At 46.5% G+C, this 10,242-nt stretch overlaps 3 non-coding genes across 3 annotated transcripts; 1 reads left to right on the forward strand and 2 right to left on the reverse strand.

The window, feature by feature from the left end:
• Positions 1–3,731: 3,731 nt before the first annotated feature.
• Positions 3,732–3,918, reverse strand: LOC123359178. Its single transcript, XR_006575830.1, has one exon. It is a non-coding gene; the product is annotated as a U2 spliceosomal RNA (small nuclear RNA).
• Positions 3,919–5,380: 1,462 nt separating this feature from the next.
• TRNAQ-CUG lies at positions 5,381–5,452 on the forward strand. Its single transcript has one exon. It is a non-coding gene; the product is annotated as a tRNA-Gln (tRNA).
• Positions 5,453–9,833: 4,381 nt separating this feature from the next.
• Positions 9,834–9,905, reverse strand: TRNAE-UUC. Its single transcript has one exon. It is a non-coding gene; the product is annotated as a tRNA-Glu (tRNA).
• Positions 9,906–10,242: the final 337 nt, after the last annotated feature.

Genomic DNA, 10,242 nt, shown 5'->3' on the forward strand with positions numbered 1-10,242 from the left:
GAGCTTTCCGATACCACCTGCTGGGAGCAAAGGGAATTGACTGAGCGACGTCTTGGCTAATTTTCACCTTGTTCTCCGCTAGCAGGCTCCACTGGAGAGCTCGGGAGAGACTTGACCATGGCAGCACCCTATTTACATATTAAAAGCCGGCATTTGGGGGCCATTGGGGTGAAATGTGAGTACTTTTGGGGTTGGGACCCACATGAGAAGGGATGTGGACAAACTGGAGAGAGTCCAGCAGAAGGCAATAAAAATGATTAGGGGGCTGGGGCACATGACTTACGAGGATCTACAGGCCATATCCTGTATGTTAAGCTAAGGCAATGTGAGCATATCTATAGTGTGAGCTTTTACTCAGAAAGGAAAATTGACCTTTATCTTGTTACATAAATAGAGAAGTACCCACGCCTGTCTAAGACCTTTACCTAGACCATTCGACAATGGAGAATGGCATAGGGGGGGTTTCAGTGTTGTACCCAGAGACTTACCAGGTACACCACAGGGGAACTTATGTGCATGTCATCAACACGCACAAACATATTAGCCTATGAAGTAAGCGTTCCCTAATGTTTTGTGGGTAAGGAATGAAATTTGGGCATAGGAAGAAGGATTTCCGGTGCTTGTGCCCTATAAAAGAGGCAACTCATCTCGCTAGAGCACTTCGCTCTATCATTCTGACTTACTTCCTCCACTCTCTCTCTATCTACTATCAGTAGGCTGTACTTGTTCTTAAACTTTAAGTTTCAAGGGAACTAGGCTAAGCTCGGTTTCCCTACGTTTTTATTCTTTGTTTATTAGGTTTTGATTTTAAGTTTAACTTAGTCAAGTGAACCCTAAGTTACATTAGCTTTTTCTAAGCACTGCATCTTTCACTCAAGAATTGAAAACCTGAACTGCAAGGCTGTTCCTGTGTCTCTTACCACCAGGTTATCAAGGAAGGGTGTGAGTATATTAACCAAAACTTGTTGCATATAATGCCATATGTGTCTTTTGAATAGCAGTAATGCAACTGTAACTTTAAAACTCAATTAAATTAAATTAAATGTAAGCTAATAAATTAAATGTTCATCATATTTTCCAAATTAATATTATTAGTACACGAGGCTACATGGGACAGAGAGTTGGAGTGCAAGGGGATGAGAGCACTGGCTCTGGGGGTGCAGGCTCTGGGGTGGGGTTAGAATGAGAGGTTCGGGGTACAGTAGAGGGCTCAAGGTTAGGGTAGAGAATTGGGCTGTGAGGACTCTGGAACAAAGCAGGAAAAAGGAGAATTGAAGTGTAAGAGAGGAATCAGACTAGAGCAGAAATTAGGGGGGGGGTGTTGAGAGAGTAGAGCTGCAGGGGAGAAAAAACTCCCCCCTGCCCCCTCTCCCCAGAGCATCTAAGAACCAAGTGAGAAACATCTCTCCCCTGCTGCAACAGCAACTCTGGTGGGCATGGGCTGAAAGATGAACTTCTCTCTCCAAGAGACCTGGCCTGAGCTGGATCATAGACACCTCACCCCCACAGAACTGGTGTGCCTGGCCTGGGACAGGGGAGGGGCTCCTCTCCTCTCCATTGGAGACATGGCGGGATGAGAGATGTGACAGGGCTTTACGGGAAATCATTATTTGCCTGATTCATGTGCCAGTCCTAGTCCTTGCTGAACCAACAAACCATTTATCCTGTATGCTGATGCCAGTTTGGAGGGTCTGGGAGCACTCTCCTACCAGGAAGTGGAAGGTAAATGTACATCTGTGGCCTTTGCCAGCTGAGGACTGTCTGATAGTGAAACTCAATATCCCATCCACCAGCTGCAGTTCTTGGCCTTGAAACGGGCCATCACTGAGAAATTTCGAGACAACTTGTCTTGTGCTCAGTTTCAGGTATGGACAGAGAACAATCCACTGACTTATGTGTTAACAAGGGCTAAGCTGGATGCTACAGGGCAGAGATGGGTGGCTACTTTTGCTAGCCATAACTTCAGCATTCAATACCAATGAGTTGGTATAACAGGGAGTGTGATTTATCAGGCCCACCAATTCTTGGCTGGGGGGAGGATGTCAGCAGGGTCAGAATGAACTCTACCCTGCCATCTGTTGGTGATGTGTTGTAAAGGCATTTTGTTGCTGATGTGCATGGTCACACCCACCCCGCATTGCATGATGGAAGTGCTTGTCTAAACGGTGATTTTGGCTGCTGTGGGATCCCCAATCTCTTTCTTATTAGGGCAAGAGTAATAAAGTATAATTATCCTGGAGATATGAATCAAGGACAGTAAATGGTACTTAGCAGTTCTTGATTTTGGGACTCAACCGAACCTACATGAATCTGGTTTGACAAGGGACATGGGTTCCACGACATAGTGAAATTAAGAGAGTATAGAAATCAATAATTGCAATATTTTTGGTCTTCTTCTCTCTGTAGTTTAATAATAGATTTATTTATAACCGTGTTACAAGCAATGTATTATAAGAAACACCTAACATTTTTGATGTTTAAGTATAAGTTTTGGTTACATTTCAGCTGGTTGTTTCTAATCTTACTTAAAAGGTGAGATTAGTAGGAGTATACTGCTAAAGGAGACTGGCAGAAATGTTTTGCTGGAAGAGTTAGCAGAGCAAGATTGTTAGTCGCAGGTCAGTAGGTGGGTTTATACAAATGCTGGACTCTGGGACCAGGGCACGGGCAGGTGGGGACACCCATGACTTTTGTAGCACATGCCCCACCTCTGCAACTAACGTTTGTTACCTCACTCCATAACACCACACACAGAGCAGCCTTTTACCTCTCAGGACCAAAACACACCATGAAAGAGACCTAACAGCATAAGCTTAGGAGGAGCAACTACAGCATTAACAACAACTTTAAGAGATTCAAAACCCCCTCTGTCTTTCCACACCCGCACAAAGCCAACAAACATCCATTCCCACCTCCCACCAGGTTTTGCTGTTAGGAACCCATACCCCTTAATGGTGAGTTCTTTTCAGGCCAGGGTGACTCTCTCATGCCTCAAATGCCAGGTACAGTTACTCTGTCCTTGATCCAAAATCTACAGGAAAATACACTGGATTACTCCTGCCCCAATAAGAAAGAGACTGGGGATCCCGCAGCAGCTGAAATGACCGTTTGGACAAGCACTCCCATCATGCAATCCGGGGTGGGTGTAACCATGCAAATGACATCAGACCCAAAAGGCCTTGACGACAGATCACCAACAGATGGCAGGGTAGACTTCATACTCACCCTGCTTCAACTAGATTGTGGCAAAAGATTCCAAAACACCGAACGTTAAAACTCACCTAACGCGGGTTAATCCATCCTCATCGTCGTAACCGCTCGTTATACTTCACACCCGAACGTAGCCCTCATATGGACAACATACTCTCCTAACTCAGTGTCTGTACGTTAACCTTTTACCCCAAGTTGGGGCTATTGCAGATTATGTATTCCTTATGTCACCCGAGCTTAAACCGAACTTTGCACCCCCTGAGTAATCTGTACGTTGTTCCCTGAGCACCAGAAACTTCTACGCCTAAATGCTGTATAATACACTTTTTTTTCCTTTGAACGTCATCTTAATAAAATGTTGACTTTCGTTTGAGATCCCAGCCCCTGTTCCTTTGCTAGGTGTGTGCATTTACTCCGGGTTTTAGTCTGCTAATACAGCTGGGGGGGCGGGGGCGATTGAGCCAGACGCACTTGCCTGCTGCAGACACGGCTCCAAGGTTGAACCTCATCCCACACAAGCTGAAGGCTTAACTGAAAACAGTTTAAGAAGTGCTCCCGTCTCCGGCATAAGGCAGACAAAGCAAACAATCTCCCCTGCTTCAAAAATCAAGTTAATATACAGACCTCACATCAAGGATGTATCAGAGATTAAACTGATAAGAACAGACACAACACTTTGATCTGAGCTCCAAGGAGCCAAGAAACAATGCTCACGCTCTGCCACGCACGCACACCCCTGCGCCCACCCATTTCGACCTCACCAGGACGAGCTCCCAGAACCGCAACAAACACCACAACTCGGGAACTCTACCTGAGAATCACTTCCCCGAAATGACTCCAGTGGAAGACTTCAAAGCAAGAACCCTTAACACACAATTCTGTTCAAAGACAGACAAGTCTTGCAGACGCCTTCCTCTCCCTGGTTTCCCCTCTATACTCTTAATTTCCATAAACCCACCCACTGACCTGGACTACCAATCTCTCACGGTTAACTCTTACAGCAAAACAGGGCAAAGAAAGCCTATGCAGGCGCTATTCCGCAGCCCCGAGGCTCTTTTCTGCTCCTTCCCACAGAACTAGCTCAAACAGACAGTCAATTGCATCAAAGCAATTCCTCGCCATTTGGGGCATTGGTGCCCCTTAGTCCCTCTGAGGTGATCGGCTGGTTCCTTCTGGCCTGAAACGCTAGGAATCTGACTCAAAGGGCCACAACCTTCCTCTTCTTCTGCTCCTATGAACTAGCCCTCATCTGGGCAAAACATTGACCATTTCCTAAGTTAAAACACTGGTGTTTTCCCAACAGGAAAGGGATGGACAATTTCTCTTCTGTGGGAAGACGAGGGAAACCATGCAATCACCTTCTGGAAGGTATATTAAGGAGGGCGGCGGAAGAACCCTCACGGACTAGACTAAGAAAGCAGCTCTTGAACTGACCTTCCAACAATGACAAACTAAAATCTGCAAGAGCAGCTTTTCAACTCAGGGGCCCAGTAAGAAGCCGTTACCAATAACTAACTGAAGAGTTACAAATGACTCCAAACCATACACTTTTAGGAAAAACCAAACGTTAACACAAACAACAACGCATTTCTTTGCTGCTCTTCAACCGTGATACTCTCCTCCACCGTTCCTCCAAAAAACATACAAAACCAAAGAGCCAGTAGAATGCACATCACAAAACAGTCCCCTGCTAGCTAGGAAACCATCACACTAACATGAGAATCTTAAAGAAAAAAAAACATTTTCAGAGCTCTGAGCTTTTTTCATATACTATAGAAAAGCTTCAGCCAGTGACACCAGTTCAGGTAGCCCCCTTCTGTTTTTCTCACAGCAGGCAACAGCCTTGCCAAAGCAAAGCCTTAAAAAATTGGGTACAAACTCATAAACATTCCTCTCCACGGAAAAATGCAAAGGGAAATAGGCTGGCCAGGGGCATGAGGACAATGGCCCAGACAAACGGGGAGGGACTTGGTCCAGGGGTGGAGGAAGACAGAAAAAGGGACAGGCATGGGATTGGCTTCCTGTCTTTTTTCCTTTGCTCAGCATTTTACCTGTGACTGTAATGGGGAGACTTGAGAAATACCTGTGATGCCGGCGAGGTAGGTGGCGGCCCCGAGAGCACAGAGCTGAGCATTTTCCACTGGGTTGCTGCCTACCCCCCCAGCGCCTGGCCATGATCGTATAGTGGTAAGTACTCTGCGCTCTGGCCGCAGCAGCCTTGGTTCGAATCCGGGTCACGGCATTGCTTTTTGGTGGGGAGGGGCTATCCTGCAGCATGCCTCGTGGCTCAGTCTGATGGCGTCCGTTTGCAAAGAGAGCCATCGGCCGGTCCTTAGTTTCTGCTTGGTAAAGGCAAGTCAGTGGGGTCCATCGGTCAGAAAAAGAGTACCAGGACTTCTTGCTGGGCGCCAGGGTCCAAAAGCAGCGCATTCCCTCCTGGAAAGGGCTGTGTTTGGAATGTCCGTCCAGTGCACGTTGAAGGGAAGGATCTGCGTGCCTGGGAAGCTGCGTCCCTCCAGAGGCACTTGAGAAGCCAAAGGGGCCATGGGTGAGTCTGTGATGAGGTGAGTGTGAAGTGTGGAAGGGGGAGGGTGGCAAGAGGAGGTTTTGAGAGGAAAAAAGGTGCTGCTGAGCTGGTAGGGGAGGGCAAGGTCCCAGGCGGGTGTTGTGTGAGGAGCTGTGTAGGCCCGAAAAGGCGTGGTGCTGGGCAAGGGCAGGTGAGGAGGGCCAGGGCTTTTCCCAGGGCTGTTGCTGCGGCCAAAGCCTTTGGGAAGCAGAAGAAGGCCATCTCGCTTTCAACACCTACATCACATCTGGTTTTTAGACACCATCACCCTCATCTAAAGTTTCAGGTTTCCTACAACCCTGTGCCTTCTGAGGTGTTCTAATCTCCCCCCTCACTTATTAGATGGACACTAGGACAGAGGCAGAATAGAGACACTTAGCTTAATGAGAACCTCAATCTCCCGCACGGTGGGCCACAGAGTCAAGCAGCCAGCACTCACAATCGGTACCGGCCTTGTTTGGGTTTTTTTCCCAAACTAGCTCAGCACTCAGGGTGTTGAGCCCTTCTGGAAATCTTGCAAAAGAGTTTGGAGCCTGAATGGGTGTTGAGTTCTTAAGAAAACCATGTTTTTGTTTTGTTTCCCCAAGAAAATTGGGGAAAAAAGATTAATCTAGGGTGAACCTGGATGTTTATTGCTGTTTTTGTTCAGCTCCACTAGGCTGTTTCGAAAGCTGGTCCGTTCCCCATTACAGAGGGTCCAAGCAGAGAGAGTGAAGGAACCCCTGTGCTCAGCATCACAACCTGAGCCCGAGGAAAAGCACTGAAACACGCTCAAATGACGCTTTAGGTTCATCCATCAGAATCACAAGAGCAAGACAAAGACATCTCAAGAGGAAGAGTCCTCGGCTTTCATTTACCCCATCGCAACCCTCTTCACTTCTTCTTCGGCCTACCTAGAGGCTCGTCCAGGAAAATCACTCAACTGATTATAATTTGGGCAGAGAAACCCAGGGAGGGCTTGTGCTCCCCCTCCATGTGAGCGGATAGCATTCTGACTTCGTCTACGGGGTCTCTCAGCTTTGGCTTCCCCAGTTTGTCAACTCGGTGCAGGCAGGAAGCAGGCTCTCCTCGGCTTTGGCAAGCCACTTTCTGTCCAAATTGGGAAACCGGTCCAGTCTCCATTCCCCTGTGAGAACAAGAGCAGAGAGTTCACCAGCTGAACCCAATCCGAGGCATTGAAAAAAATGGAATTATGCTTCCCGTTCCTCCGTCAGGATCACCATGGAAACACACCAAAATCCCAAGAGGAACAACTCGTCTCTGTTTTATTTACCCCCAACGCAATCCTCTCTGCTTCTTCTGCCTCCCTCGAGGCTCTTCCAGGGACAAAACTCATTGAGCTGATAGGATTTGGGGGATGGAAACGGAGAGAGGGGGTTTGACACCTCCTGAGCGGATGTGGACGCGATAGAACAGCTCTCTCGGTTTTAGAAGCCTCCTAGCCTGGCTCTTTTGTTGTCAATTCTGTGCCATCAGGAAGCAGCGAAAGCAGGGTAGGGAGGGCACCCGGTGACGTTGCACTCCATACGTTTTATGAAAAGATGCTTATAAGTGTGAGTATGATGTAAGTGGAATATGCTTGATGCAAAAGGTCTCTTGTAAGGTATCATAACAAAGGTTCTAACCTACTGAATATATGCCTCCTATTTGTATGCATGTCTCATTCTTGTCTCTGAAGCTGGAAATATGAAGTCTAACTCTGAGGTCCTATTGTAATTGTGCAAAGCGTGGGCCACTAATGGCGGTTTAAAACCTTCACGGCTCCCATTGACAATTGGTTGTAAATGGTTTATTGACCTGCAAACCTTCCTGTGTACGTGTGGGCCAACCCACGAAGAATGGAAAGTAGGGGTCTTACAGAGACCACGATAGTGGAATCCATCTTAAATCTGGTATTTTTCCGTTTAGAAGGAAGGGTGAGGACCCGGAGAGACAAAAGATTCCCGCCTTATGCCAAAGCTATAAAAGGGGGTGAAGCAGGACAAAGGGGCTGCCAGTCATGAGAAAACCCCTGCCAGTCATGAGAAAACCTAAGATGTCTGCTGGAAGTAACAAAGACCGAAGCAGGGGAAAGGATTGGGCCCAGACTAGGCAGGAGTCTAGTCTGTGAAAGAAGCTGATTGGAACACCTCTGAGGGTGAGCTATTCCCTGGAATCAGTTTCTTAATGTATTAGGCTTAGACTTGCGTGTTTTGTTTTAGTTTGCTTGGTGACTTCCTTTGTTCTGTCTGTTATTACTTGAAATCACTTCACTCCTACTTTTTAACCTTAATAAAAATGACTTTTGTTTATTAATAAACCCAGAGGAAGTGATTAATCCCTGGGGGAGCAAACAGCTGTGCATCTCTCTCTATCAGTGATCTAGAGGGTGAAGAATTTAGGAATTTACCCTGTATAAGCTTTATAGAGAGTACAAGGGATTTATTTGGGGTTTTGGATCCCACTGGGAGCTGGGTGCTGGAGACAGGTGCTGAGCTGTTTTGAGTTAAAGTCTGCAGATTTTGGGGTGTGGCCCAGAGCCTGGGTCTGTGTTGCAGCAGGCTAGGGTGTCTGGCTCAACAAGGCAGGGTTCTGGAGTCCCAAGCTGGCAGGGAAAACGGGCTCGGAAGTAATTTCAGTCCCAAGGGGATCTCTGTGACCGAACCCATCACAGTGGCGTAGTGGAGCAGGATATGTGCACAGCTGATTGCTTTGAGACACTGGTAGTGATTTTTAAGCGTGTTGCCCGGAGGACAGACAAAGTGCTTATTCGGGAAAGGGAAGATGACAACTTTGGTTGCCAAATTGGCTGGGAAAGCTCTGGATATATTCAGTAAGATGCCTATTGCTGATGCTTCAAACTATGGTCTATTTAAGGAATTGGTTTTGAAACAGTTTCAGATTAGGCCCGAAACCGAGAGGGTTAAATTCACAACTCTTTCAACTCCCAGAGCCCTTCTACAGCACAGATGATTTGTATACACCTTCACCGTGAGCCAAATTGGCAGGTTTCCGGGAGCCCTGTGAGTCCGATGTTGTTTTAGTCTCCCTGCTGATTTATTAGGAGAATAAAAGATGGACACCAGAACTGAGGCAGACTACGGACACCGCATTCTGAGAAAACAATGGTGAACCTCCAACTCCAGCAGTGTGGGCCTCATAGACAAGTAACCAGCACCCACAATCTTTACAAGCTTTTTTCCAAAATAACTCATCTTTTGGAAAAATAGGTTGAGCCTTTTTGACAATCTGGCTAAAGATTTTAGTGCCTAACTGGGAGCCTAGTTCTTCTGCAAATCTGGCCCTAGCGGTGGGTGTGAGACCTTCTGAAAATTCTGGCCAATGTGTCTGGAAGCTCCAAGAACCATCGCAACTTTGAGCATTTACTAGAACAGGATGAACAAAACCTTCCTTCCTTGACCTACAATCACCTTGATTCCAGGTTGAGGTTTCAAGAGAATTGATTTGATTCTTAGATGCAATGCGAAACAAACACCCTCCTGTAGACATTGGAAGAGGGAGGCTGAAATGGATCTGCCACTAAACCACGTTGCCTTTCATCAGTAGCCACCTGAGCAAGAGGGTAACCACTGGCCTAGAGGTGAAAGGCCCATAGCCCATGCTCAGAAGCCTTCAGCGGCTAGATCTTAGGAATGGAAAAGCTTAATGATCTTTCTCCGGGGTGGTTACTTCCAAAGACTTGTATATAGCGCTGGGTGAAAGGTTTTGGGATGAATATTATATTTAGTGAAATATTTTGGTGGACCCAAAATGATTGTTTGGTTTGGTTTGGTTTCACCAAGAAAAGTGAAAAGAAAAAAAAAAGATCTTGGGTCAAAGTGCAATGTTGTTCTAATTTAGGTTAGGCTAGGTAAGAAGGAAAAACTAAATTGTTTGCACAAGTAAGTGTATTTGTGTAAAAGGGTGCAAAGGCTGGGCAGAGAGCCATATCGTAGTAGTTGGAAGCTTTGCTTTCCCCATGGCCTCCAAAGAGTTTCCAAGCATTCTGAAGGAGACCAGGAAGTTGCATTCTTCCGGTTGAACTCCAAGCAAGGAAGGCTTTTGTTGAAGAGAGTAATTCCCTGACCGGGAATCGAACCCAGGCCGTGGCGGTGAAAGCGCCAAATCCTAACCACTAGACCACCAGGAAGATTGCATTTGGGGGGTTGGGCTCGACTTTCTAGGCCTACTTTCTGTCCAACTGAGGCCATTCATTCGTCTTCAAAGGAGGTTAACACAAGCTCTGAGCTCTTCGTTTCCTTACGGTTCCCTTCCTATTTTTAGCACTGATATGAAAAAGAAACAGAAAACATATTAAAACAATTTCCAGTATTGTTATACATTGAGGCCATGTCTTTTTTTTTTTTTAAACAGTTTTATTGCTATCTTGTTTTACTCTCCATGGGCTTACAGAAATGTACGAGGGATGAATAAGATGTGATTGGAATCGTCAGCCTTAAGCAATCTCCATCCCAATGAAGAGGGCT

Source organism: Mauremys mutica, unplaced genomic scaffold (genome assembly GCF_020497125.1).
Source record: "Mauremys mutica isolate MM-2020 ecotype Southern unplaced genomic scaffold, ASM2049712v1 Super-Scaffold_100101, whole genome shotgun sequence".
NCBI lineage: Eukaryota > Metazoa > Chordata > Testudines > Geoemydidae > Mauremys > Mauremys mutica.